The sequence below is a fragment of the Lepidochelys kempii genome, chromosome 1, assembly GCF_965140285.1.
Source record: "Lepidochelys kempii isolate rLepKem1 chromosome 1, rLepKem1.hap1, whole genome shotgun sequence".
In the NCBI taxonomy this organism is placed as follows: Eukaryota; Metazoa; Chordata; order Testudines; family Cheloniidae; genus Lepidochelys; species Lepidochelys kempii.
The window spans coordinates 65,884,480-65,896,632 of record NC_136380.1 but is presented as its reverse complement, the minus strand read 5'-3'; the positions used below and the strand labels follow the sequence as shown (position 1 = coordinate 65,896,632).

Below are 12,153 nucleotides of genomic sequence, written 5' to 3'. Positions count from 1 at the left end.
GGTCTGCCAGACAAGTCACTGATAGTCTGTGCCCCCCATTAGAGCAGAGAACAGCAAAGATCCACTCTCTGAAGCAGCTGAAAGCTCTCAGAGATGTAGAGAAGAAATGTACCCAGACAGGTCCTATAAATGGCAATTTGGGAAATCCCAGAATTCAGGATTGGCTCAGAAGGAGAACACCAAATGCAACTTCCCTAGAAAAACAAGTCAAAATTGTTGATCCTTCTGAGCATATGAGAAGGCTCATCTAATCATTCAAAAAGTTAACTAGAAGAAATATCATGTGACTTCAGCTATTCAAATTCCACCGTAGAACCTATCCTAGTTTGAAACCGAAATGCACCATAAAAAAGCTGCCTCAAAATTCCCATGAGCACTCAGATAGTGCTGAAATGTAATGCCAATCTTTGGGGGGAAAACACTGAAAATAAACATTTTATCCAAAGCACTGGAGGTCAGATCCTGGCTCCATCAAAATCACTAGCAAAATTCCCATTAGTTTCACTGGAGCCAGGACTTTCCCCTGGGACTTTGGAAGGCGGGTGAATTTAAATATTGACAAATTGTAAGGGAATTTAATTTTTACTGAATATTTTACACAGCTCTCCTGTAGACCATTGGATACTTTTAATACCCACATTGACTACAGTACCCACTTGACATTTTTTCCCCAAAATTTTAAAGGGTAAAAATAGAACTGGTCAAAAAATTGAAAAAAAAATCCTGTTACAATTAGTATGGTTTCTGTGTCTTGGGGTTTGAAATAAACACATGCATTGTTTTATGATTTTCTTTGAAAAAAAATCAAAATTTCAAAAGTTTGGATTTTTTTGGCATTTTCCCCTTTCCTCTTTTTTTCCTCCGAGTGCAATAAGATGAATGAGATATTCGTGAGGTTTTTCTGTTATTGTTTTTTGTTTTGTTCTCACTCATTTTTCATTTTGCAATTCTGTAGTTTTTCAAAACTTCTCCAACCTTGGAAAAGTTGGAGAATGGCAGAGATAGCATTTCATTTTTGCTTTTTCCAAATTTTGAATTTTTTTGGTTGTAACCAAAATCTAGAATTCTGAAACAAAACAAAAAGAAACCACCCAAAAGTTTTTGCACTTTAGTGTTTAGGCTTGAATAAAACATTTTTTTTTGTTTTAAAACAAAGGTTTGTATGTAAAATTTTGATCAGCTATAAGTAAAAATCCCATGTGGTAGAGACTGGCCAGTGTAAGCCTGGTTCTGATCCAAGAGGGTATGATAGCTGAACCACTCAGTAACAGCAACCCTAATAATTAAATTTAACATCTCTGTGGGAAAAAATACCAAAGAAGTCCACCATAGTAGCATTTAACTTCAAAAAGGGTTTCTGCACAAAAATGAGGAAGCTAGTTAAAAAGACATTAAAAGGAAGAGACACAAGGGTGAAATGCCTGCAAACTGCATGGACACTATTTAAAAACACTCTAATACAGGTTCAATCTCAATGTATAATCCAAATTTAAAACAGAGCACTACCTCCCCCACATGCTACCATGGATAAACAGCAGAGTAAAAGAGGTGGTTAGAGGTTAAAAGGCCTCCTTTAAAAATTGGAAGTCAAATGTTACCAAGGAAAATAGAATGGAGCATAAAGTATGGCAAGTCAAGTGTAGAAATATAATAAGGCAGTCCAAGAAAGACTTTGAGGAGTAGCTAGTTAAAAACAAACAAAACAAAAAAACCCTCACCCCCACCTTTTTAAAGTACATCAGAAGAAGGAAGACTGACAAATAGTCGGTATGGTCTACTGAGGTGCTAAAGGAGCACTCAAGGAAAACAAGGTCATTGTGGAGAAGCTAAATAAATTATTTATTTTGGTCTTCACTGCACAGGATATTGGGGAGATTCCCACACCTGAGACATTCTTTTTAGGTGACAGATCTGAGAAACTGTCCCAGCTTGAGGTATCAATAGATGAGGTTTTGGAAGAAATTGATACATTTAAAAATAATAAGTCATGAGACCAGATGGTATTCATCCAAAATTTAGGAAGGAAATTACAGAACTAATAACAGTGGTATGTAACCTGTCACTTTAATCAGCCTCTGTACCAGGTGATTGGAGGATAACTAATGCGATGCCAATTTTTAAAAAAAGACTACGGAGGTGATCATAGCAATTTCAGACCAGTTAGCCTAACATCAGTACCAGGCAAATTGGCTGAAACTATAATAGAGAACAGAATTATCAGACACATAGATAAACATGATGTGTTAGGGAAGAGTCAATACAGCTTTTCTAAAGGGAAATCATGCCTCACCAATCTATTAGAATTCCTTGAGGATGTCAACAAGCATATGGACAAGGGTGATCCAGTGGATATGTATTTGGATTTTCAGAAAGCCTTTGACACATTCTCTGAAGTCTCTTAAGCCAATTAAAGAGCCATGGGATAAGAGGAAATGTCTTTTAATGGATCAGTAACTGGTTAAAAGATAGAAAACAAAGGGTAGGAATAAGTGGTCAGTTTTCCTAGTGGATAGAGAGGTAAATATCAGGATTCCCCAAGGATCTGTACTATGATCAATGTTGTTCAACATGTTAATAAATTATCTGGAAAAAAGGGAGAACAGTGAATTAGCAAAAATTGCAGATGGTACAAAATGACTAAAGATACTAAAGTCAGAAGCTGACTGTGAAGATTTACAGAAGGATCTCACTAAACTGAATAATTGGGCAGCAAAATGGCAGATGAAATTCATTGTTGATAATCGCAAAGTAATGCACGTTGGAAAAAATAATCCCAACTCTATACACAAAATTATGGTGCCTAAATTATTTCTATATTATAATCATAGTGTATAGTTCTCTGCAGATACTTACTCAACATACAGCAGCAGTCAAATAAACTAACAAAATATTAGGAGCCATTAGGATACGAATAGATAATAAAACAGAAAATACCATAGAGCCACTATATAAATCTACTCCAACGCCTTGTATACTGTGTTCAGTTCTGGTTTCCCCATTTCAAAAAAAAAAAGATATATAAGAATTGGAAAGGGTAAACAGAAAGGTAACAAAAATGAGTGGGAGTGTGGAACAGCTTCCACATGAGGAAAGATTAAAAATCTGAAACTGTTCAGCTCAGAAAAGAGATGATTAAAAAAGGATAAGATAGAGGTCTATAAAATCATGAATGGTATGGAGTAAGTGAATAGGAAAGCATTATTTACCTCTTCACATAATTCAAGAGGTAGGGGTCACCCGATGAAATTAATAGGCATCAGGTTTTAAACAAACAAAAGGAAGTACTTCTTCACACAATGCAGAGTCAACCTGTGAAACTTGTTTCCATGGGATGTTGTGAAGGCCAAAAGTATAACTGGGTTCAAAAAAGAATTAGGTAAATTCATGGAGAATAGGTCCATGAATTGCTATTAGCCAAAGTGGTTAGGGACACAATCCCATGCTTCTGGTGTCTCTAAAAATTCAACCATTAGAATCTGGGACTTGCAGAGACGAAGGAAGAAGGGGACATGCATCAGGGCCCTAACTATGCCCTGGGTGATCGCTACTTCCCACCCCAACACAGATGTAATGAGGTTGAGTAGTGCCCATGTAAGACAAAAGAAAACTACTAATTATTCCTCCAAAAAGGTTTTTAATTACTTCCGGCTATAAAAGCAACACAGACAAAACAAGAAAAGAAAGATTAAAGACCAGCACTGAATAAGGATTAATATAAATGGCAAGTTTCAGAGTAACAGCCGTGTTAGTCTGTATTCGCAAAAAGAAAAGGAGTACTTGTGGCACCTTAGAGACTAACCAATTTATTTGAGCATAAGCTTTCGTGAGCTACAGCTCACTTCATCCGATGTAGCTCACGAAAGCTTATGCTCAAATAAATTGGTTAGTCTCTAAGGTGCCACAAGTACTCCTTTTCTTTTTATAAATGGCAAGTTATACTGAAGACAAGCACAAGTACATGTAAAGTTATTCATCAACTACCTGCTACTATTTTTAACACTATAGTATCAATACAAACTTCAGATCAATTCAGCTCGAGCAACCAGACTTCTTTACTCCATAATCTTACCCTGTATTCGTCTGAAAATACGTTATCCTTCAGTCGGCCATTTTCCACACTGGCCAGGTACAGACAGGCAAGAAGTGCACATCCCTTCGGTTCAGGGGGTGTGAGTCAGGTTTTCTGATCAAAGAGGGGTCCCATTATGATCAAACACACACACCTTAGTCCTGTGCCTTCGTACTTTTTATCTTTTCTATCGGCCATGTTTTAAAACAGACCAACCAATCAGGGTGGGCCAAATTCTTAGGGTGGTTAGGGTGGTTACTTTGATATTATAAACTATGCATGGATGCATAGTTTATCTTCATGTAGCCAATTATCTCAAATGTGGTTGCTTTAATATTATAAGCTATGCACGGGTGCATAGTTTATCTTCATACATATGAGCCAGCCTAAAGTGTTATCTAGTTGTAGCGCATCCTGACCACAAGTTTCAGTTTAATTCTGCAAAGCTTGCTTTCTGAAGCTTCCGGAAGTTTGAGGCCTAACATTGACAATACCTTTGTACATTTTAATCTTGACAATACTTTTGTTCATATTAATCACAGGACTGTATGACACAGGATGGATCACTTTAATTTCCCTGTCTGTTCATTTCATCTGAAACACCTGGCACTGGCCACTGTCAGAAGACAAGAAACTGGGCTAGATGGAGCATTGGTTTGACCTAGTATGGTCATTTTTATGCAAAGGCTTGTACACTATTGCACAGGAGAAACATGGTCCTATTTGTTGTGCATGTATGCATACCATGGATGAGGAGACTTGCCCACTAGGACTCAGACAGTCAACTAACTTCACACAGGAAGTGAAATAGCCAGTTATAATTAACAGCTTGTATTCACTACCAAACCCTGGTAAATTGGAACTGGTAACTTAAAGCTGAAGACTTTATATCCCATTACCAATCCCGTGTGACATCCTTTTTTTCAGTCACTCATCAAGGACAAGGAAGTGTGGAAATAATTGTAGAATGCCAAGTTCAATTTCACGTTTTCCTTAAAGTTACTTTTGTAACTTAGGAAGAGCAAAGATTGAAAATGTTAAGACTATAGAAAATTTATTTTTGTGCAGAAGTTGAAAAGAATAATCTGTCAAAGTGACCTACTGTGGTGCTTAATAGAAAGTAGAACATAGTGCTCTTTGATGAGATTTCAGGAAGAGGATGGAAGTGGATGGTGAGAGGGCACATTAGCAGCTTAGAAGAAACAGCTTTGGAAACAAATGTGACAATAACAGTTTTAATGAAAAGAAAAAAGGCTAGCAAATTAGGGTTATATTTTATTCAAAGTCTTTGAAGTCCCTAAATTAAATATTTGCACACTTAATAGCAAATACAATAGTTGCAATTTCAAAAGAAGTTTCAACTAGGGAGCAAAGGAATTTGGCCTGCAAAACTTGGAGCCTGACAGGAGCAGAGTGTGAAATGTACCCATGATGGAATTTTCCAAGGGGTACATCTAGGCATTAATTATTTGGGATTCAAATAATTTGCACTAGAAATTTGGGACATAGCTGCCTTAGCAAGGTGAACAGCCAACACCAGCTCCTCTGCAATGCCTTATTTTACATACAGCAGCCAGCGACAAACTGGCAGGAGCAAAGGGCACAGTCGCAACAACCCAGCTCACACTGAGAGGAGGCCCACAGACTCTGTGATTGGTACGCAAGTTGACTGTATCCCTAGAATAGGGTATAGGGTGTAGCTTTCTGAGAAACCTGGTGAGGTGGAGAGTCACACATGCATAAAGCACGAGTAACTGCCATTTCTGTAGCGGTTACTGTCACTATTGTCTGGAGGTTTTTGCCCGGAGGTCCTGACAACAGCTTCTGTCAGAGAGCCAGCTGTGAAAACCATAGCATTTGAAATCTGTGTGCATATAGCAGATTCTGAGTGCAATTGGCAGGAAAGGTTAGTCATTGTTATTCTGTAATATCATTACTAAAGCATCACTAACAGCAAGACATGGGAGAGTTTTATCACATGGCCCCATTCCTATCTGTCCCGGTTGCTATAGACTGCACTCTTTTTTTCCACATGGCAGCATCTTTCCAGAATAAGATAGTCTATGGGAACTGGAACAGGTTCCATTGTTATCAGTACCAGGGTCACTTGTAATCTTAAACATTTCCATCATAGATCCGTTGCCACAGTACCCAGGACTAAATAATAGGTTTTATTTGCTCAGGTTTTCTCTAGTAGAATTGCTTTTGGATCAAGGTGTTGTTTGGGGAGTTGGTTCTGAATAGGTGGAAGGGCACAATTCTTCTATTTTCATCTGATATCCTATTGAGGAAGGTCTTCCTATATAGACATTACTCAGGTATCTCATCACCCCTTACCAAATTTTCTACTGCTTTAGAAAGAATGTATTATTCTATTATTTATTAGTGGAGCTCCCAGTCAGAGATCAATACTCTCTGACTATTTCTGTTTATTTTCTTTTCAAAATTTAAAAGTTGTTCCAGGCACTGAAGACAAATATAACAACAACAACAACAACAACAAAGCCAGCCCCAGCACCAAAAAGCCTAGGCCCTGGTCCTTCAATTGCTCCATTATGGTTGGGAACTTGTGTCTGTCTGGAACCCCACTGAGGTCAGTGGAGTTCTCAGGCATAACAAGTGGTAGGATTGGGGCCTTAGCTTATGGCAAGACACAACAGGTGAATACTAAAAAACAAGGAGATGGGGGAGAGCAAGACAACAGTGAAACAACTGTGTTTGGTATGGTCCGCAGCACTCACAACACACCAACTGCCCATTAACTCCCTCTGATATTCTCTTGAAGGGGATAATGATTATGCATGGTCCTGTTGCATAATCACAGAATATCAAATTTGGAAGGCACCTCAGGAGGTCACCTAGTCCAACCCCCTGCTCAAAGCAGGACCAATCCCCAATTTTTGCCCCAGTTCCCTAAATGCCCCCCCCCCAAGGATTGGGCCTGGGTTTAGCAGGCCAATGCTCAAACCACTGAGCTATCCCTCCCTCCCATAATACATTTCTATATTTCTTTTGGGCTCGATCCCACTGTCTTTGCTCAGATTTTCAGTGATAAGTATGCTTGCATATCTATATCTATATTTAAAGCCACAACCTTCAGGCCTGAGATTAGCAACAATTTCTTTTCACAGACATAGTTATTAGGAGATACAATAACCTAATATCAATCAACAGCTAAAAATTTCTTATGAAAAGTGAAATGAGGGTCTTTTTTTGGGGAGGGGGGAAGGGCGGGGAAGGGAGATTCTTATTTTGATGATCTGTGTAATGAAAGAAACTCTCTAAAAAAACAATTGCAAACCTGTTTATTTCCTTTTCAAAATGTAAATTGTCAATACATAAACATTTTTATAGCCTTGCCACAAAGGGAGAACAAACATAAAACCAGAGTAGAACATTGGAAAAGGTACTGTGTAGGAAGTCTTATTCGAAAATCTACAGCAAGACATGGGAGAATTTTATAACATAGATCAGCTCCTATCTGCCCAGGTGCTACTGACTGCACTCATATTTCTTCTTGGTAGTATCCTTCCAGAATGAGGCAGCCTATGGGAACTGAAACAGGTTTTTATACTGTGTCCAAAAAACCGGGCAAGTAATAATTCGCACTCATGCAATGGCGAGAATCTTTTCAGAAAGCAACACTTTTTAATGTGCTTTTTTCCCCCTTTAACTGATTAATGAGCTAAGATATGTCCCATTTCCTTCCCCTTCCCTTTGTCTGTCTGATCTGTAGCCTGTAAGCTCTTCAGAGAAGGGGATGTGCTTTATATGTGTTTGTACAGAACCTAGGGTAAAGGGGACCCCGTCTGATTAGGAGTTTGTGTGCTATGGTAATATCAATAATGACTGAGTAAATGAATAATGAAAAGAAGCAAATAGGTAGGGATTGGGATGGTCTTCAGAGACTAATGGAACAAAACAAACAGGCTATTCTTATCCCTATAGTTCTCCCCTGTCTCCCTCCCCACACCAAAAAAAAAAAAAAAGGCCAGCAGAGGTACAAATGGAGAGAAATATGCTCTCTAAATCATGTAACAGAGAAGCGGCATTTCCCAGATCAAAATTTCTCACTTCATTCCTATTATGAATTGTGTTTTGCATTTGTGATCTCTCTTCTGTTTGCTTTTCTTCACAAGGGCACCAGGTATTTGAAACATGTACGGAAGCCAAAAAAACGCAGCCTGTGCCTCACGCAAGTAAGTCAGTGCCTCCCTGCCATGGCAATTTCTTTCACCAAGCTTTGTCTAACACTGCCCTTCTGCCTTTCTGATCTTGTGACACACATTTGTTCTCCTCCCCAGGCACCGGTATCCATCCTCTGGAGTGTAACTAGCCAGACTCTCCACCTCTCCTGATATCATGGAATGTTGCCTGGCTAAACTATCCAATGTAATGTTCCTTTGTCACCTTTTAAGCACCTGCCAAGAACTGGGTATGAGTAACTGTGAAGGTACCCCCTATAAGGCTTTATGGAATTATGCGTTTGCATATATATTTCCATATTTCCATAACTGCCATAACTGGAACATGTTGTATGCTACATATGCCATGTAACATATCTATGTAAAGGTTATGATCTATTGAATCTATTAATCCTATTTGCATGCATGTATCAGTTTTGTATTCAAAGTTATGAATATTGGCTGTGTACTGGCTTGATTTTTAAGTAGCCTTTGTAAAGCATTGGGTCAGCTTCTTGAGAAAGGAATGTGCAAAGTAAGTGCCCAATCAAGAAGCATTTAACAAACAGTGGATGTTGGAAGGCTCCAATCCACATAAGAAGTCTTCCTGGAGACATTCAAGATACCATGTGGGTAATGGCTGCTACCTGTAAGTTCTGAGTCATGTATGGACAGGTGACTTGCCCATGTGACTCCAAAACTCCATCTTGTAGCTGGACTTTGCATAGGAGAGAGGAGGGGGTCTCCACCCACAAGAGAAAGTCTATTTAAGCCCATGGGAGACCCCTCCATTTTGTCTTCAGCTGGCTAAAGTGATAGCCTCTCCACCCCCAAGGATACTTGAAAGAAACTGGAACAAAGGACAGTAACTACGGGGGTGTGAGGGATTGCTGGACCCAGACTAGAAGGAGACTAGTCTGTAAAAAGAAGCCTACTGGAATTCCTCTAAGGGTGAGGTTTTTAGCTGTATTTAGATTTCTTAGACATAGGCTTGCATGTTCTATTTTATTTTGCTTGGTAATTCACTTTGTTCTGTTTGTTACTACTTAGAACCACTTAAATTCTACATTCTGTATTTAATAAAATCACTTTTTTACTTATTAATTAACCTAGAGTATGTATTAATATCTGGGGAGAGGGGCAAATAGCTGTACATATCTCTCTATCAGTGTTATAGAGGGTGGAAAATTTATACAGGGTAAAACTGATTTATTTGGGGTTTAGACCCCATTGGGATTTGGCATCTGAGTGTTAAAGACAGGAACACTTCTTAAGTTGCTTTCAGTTAAGTCTGCAGCTTTGGGGCACATGGTTCAGACTCTGGGTCTCTGTTGGAGCAGACTGGTGTGTCTGGCTCAGCAAGACAGGGTGCTGGAGTCCCAAGCTGGTAGGGAAAGCAGGGGCAGAAGTAGACTTAGCACATCAGTTGGCAAGCCCAAGGGGATTTCTGTGATCCAACCCATCACAGTCACAAAGATCAAAATAATCTGTTACATGATATTGGTTAATGCCTCTTGTATTATATCCCTATCATTCTGTTTAATAAGAAGAGGTAGTATAGCAGGACCAGATATATTCTACTCTATTCAGAGGACGCTAAAATAAGAATAATTTACTAGCCCTTAGGAATAACATTTTAGAGACAAATTACATCATTGGGAGCAACATGTACACATCAGAAGATGCCATTTGACTCATAGAGGGTGTTATGAACTACACCAACCAAGGAGGAATGAACAGTATGTTCTTGTAGGGACCAGGTCACCACAGAGATACACATTAGCATTGGGCTACCATAGCTGGCAGGTAATACTTCCTCCCACTGCCTGCAGGGTAGTCAGAGAAAACTCTTTTAGACAGCTCACACTTTAACTCTGTTCCAGTGAACAAAATAGAAACAGTGAATCCCTCTGCCTCTTTATCTCTTTATCCGTAATGTGATTAATATACAAAAGATGGTTCTCAAGAAGGCCAATATAATAGATGCTTTATTTCCCCAATTGACTAAAGCTTATGCAGAGCTCTCAGAAAATGGAAGGTGGTGAGAACTCTAACAATTCATCCAGGGAATACAGAAGTAACAAAGACGGACCAGCTGTTTCCAAACTCCATTTTTGTCCCCTGGGAACAAACTGAAATGTCTAGTTGGGAGTAATATATCCTGCTATCAATATTTCCAGCAGAGACATTGCACCTGGCTACCAATCCATACAAATGATTTTTTACAGGATATTAGCACAAGTTGAGACAAGGGTTTGGGGACACTCTAATAAAAAGGCTCATTATCTGGCATATATAAGAGTGAGGCTTTTACAAAAAAAGACACACTTCACTATCTAACCAAATGGGAAATAAAAATAGTTAATACATAACCTAGTAGCACAGTACCATTCTACCTGTTCTGCAGACAAAACTGCTTTTACAATTATAACCAATAATGTTATTTAAAAGATGGAAGTTGGTTAAATAAGTAATTTCCCGCCCCCCATAATAAGAAGCAATAAACCAGTACCAAATTTAGAGACATCTCTTAACCATATATTCACGCCCACACGTCATTTCTACTGACACTGACAGATTTCAAAAGGTTACAAGAAGTGTTTTTTTCTGCTCCAACAGATAAGGAAACACACTACACACAGGAAAGTAATCTCCCTGTAAAGCACAAACCCTAGCTATCACTGCAGGAACAGTAGCAAACGTTCAGTGCTGACATCAGAACACAAGTTAAATGCACGTTGGATAGAGCCAATTGAAAAATGGAATTTTCTTCCCTTGGGAAATTCCAATATCTTTACATTTGGATTCACCCCCGCACACACACAGTGGAATGGAAAGTTGAAATCACAGAATCACAGCCAGTTTCAGTTTGGAAATGTTGAAATGAATACTGACAAACATAAAAATTCAGTTCATAGACCTTGGGCATCAGGGGAGTCGGTAGCTCAGACACAGGGAGAGTTCATAGTGTATCATGGGAGATATAATCTGTAAGAAGAGCAGAACCCACAAGGGATAATGAGGACATGAGGGGCCCAGGACTATAGCTCCCAAGAGGCACTCTGACGGATCAGGCAGGCAGAGATCAAAGTCAACCCGAGTTGAATTGAAATGTTTTTGTTTCAATTTTATGAATGGAAAAATCTTCCAAAATCTACCTTTTCCCACAGAAAAAAATCAATTTTGATGAAAACCCACATTCTGATGGGAAAGTCTTTTTTTGACATTTTTCATGCCACCCATGACATTGTTGATCAGGCTATTTTAAGCTGTATTGTGAGGGAGAGTCTCTCTTATGTAGCGGGTTTCTTTATCTGTGAGCGATTTTCTGTTGACAGAAGACAGAGCTTCTGTCATAAATATAAAGGGAAGGGTAAACCCCTTTGAAATCCCTCCTGGCCAGGGGAAAGCTCCTCTCACCTGTAAAGGCTTAAGAAGCTAAAGGTAACCTCACTGGCACCTGACCAAAATGACCAATGAGGAGACAAGATACTTTCAAAAGCTGGGAGGAGGGAGAGAAACAAAGGGTCTGTGTCTGTCTATATGCTGGTCTTTGTCCGGGATAGACCAGGAATGGAGTCTTAGAACTTTTAGTAAATAATCTAGCTAGGTATGTGTTAGATTATGATTTCTTTAAATGGCTGAGAAAAGAATTGTGCTGAATAGAATAACTATTTCTGTCTGTGTATCTTTTTTGTAACTTAAGGTTTTGCCTAGAGGGGTTCTCTATGTTTTTGAAGCTAATTACCCTGTAAGATATCTACCATCCTGATTTTACAGGGGGAATTTCTTTATTTCTATTTACTTCTATTTTTATTAAAAGTCTTCTTGTAAGAAACTGAATGCTTGTTCATTGTTCTCAGATCCAAGGGTTTGGGTCTGTGGTCACCTATGCAAATT

At 38.9% G+C, this 12,153-nt stretch overlaps 1 long non-coding RNA gene across 1 annotated transcript in view; it reads left to right on the top strand.

Annotated features, from left to right (window-relative positions):
* LOC140903466 (uncharacterized) overlaps positions 1–8,510 on the top strand; it is a 46,975-nt gene extending 38,465 nt beyond the window's left edge. Inside the window, exons 2-3 of the long non-coding RNA XR_012156255.2 lie at positions 8,209–8,268; positions 8,374–8,510. This is a non-coding gene — a long non-coding RNA (uncharacterized LOC140903466). The remainder of the gene's footprint in view (positions 1–8,208; positions 8,269–8,373) is intronic.
* Positions 8,511–12,153: the final 3,643 nt, after the last annotated feature.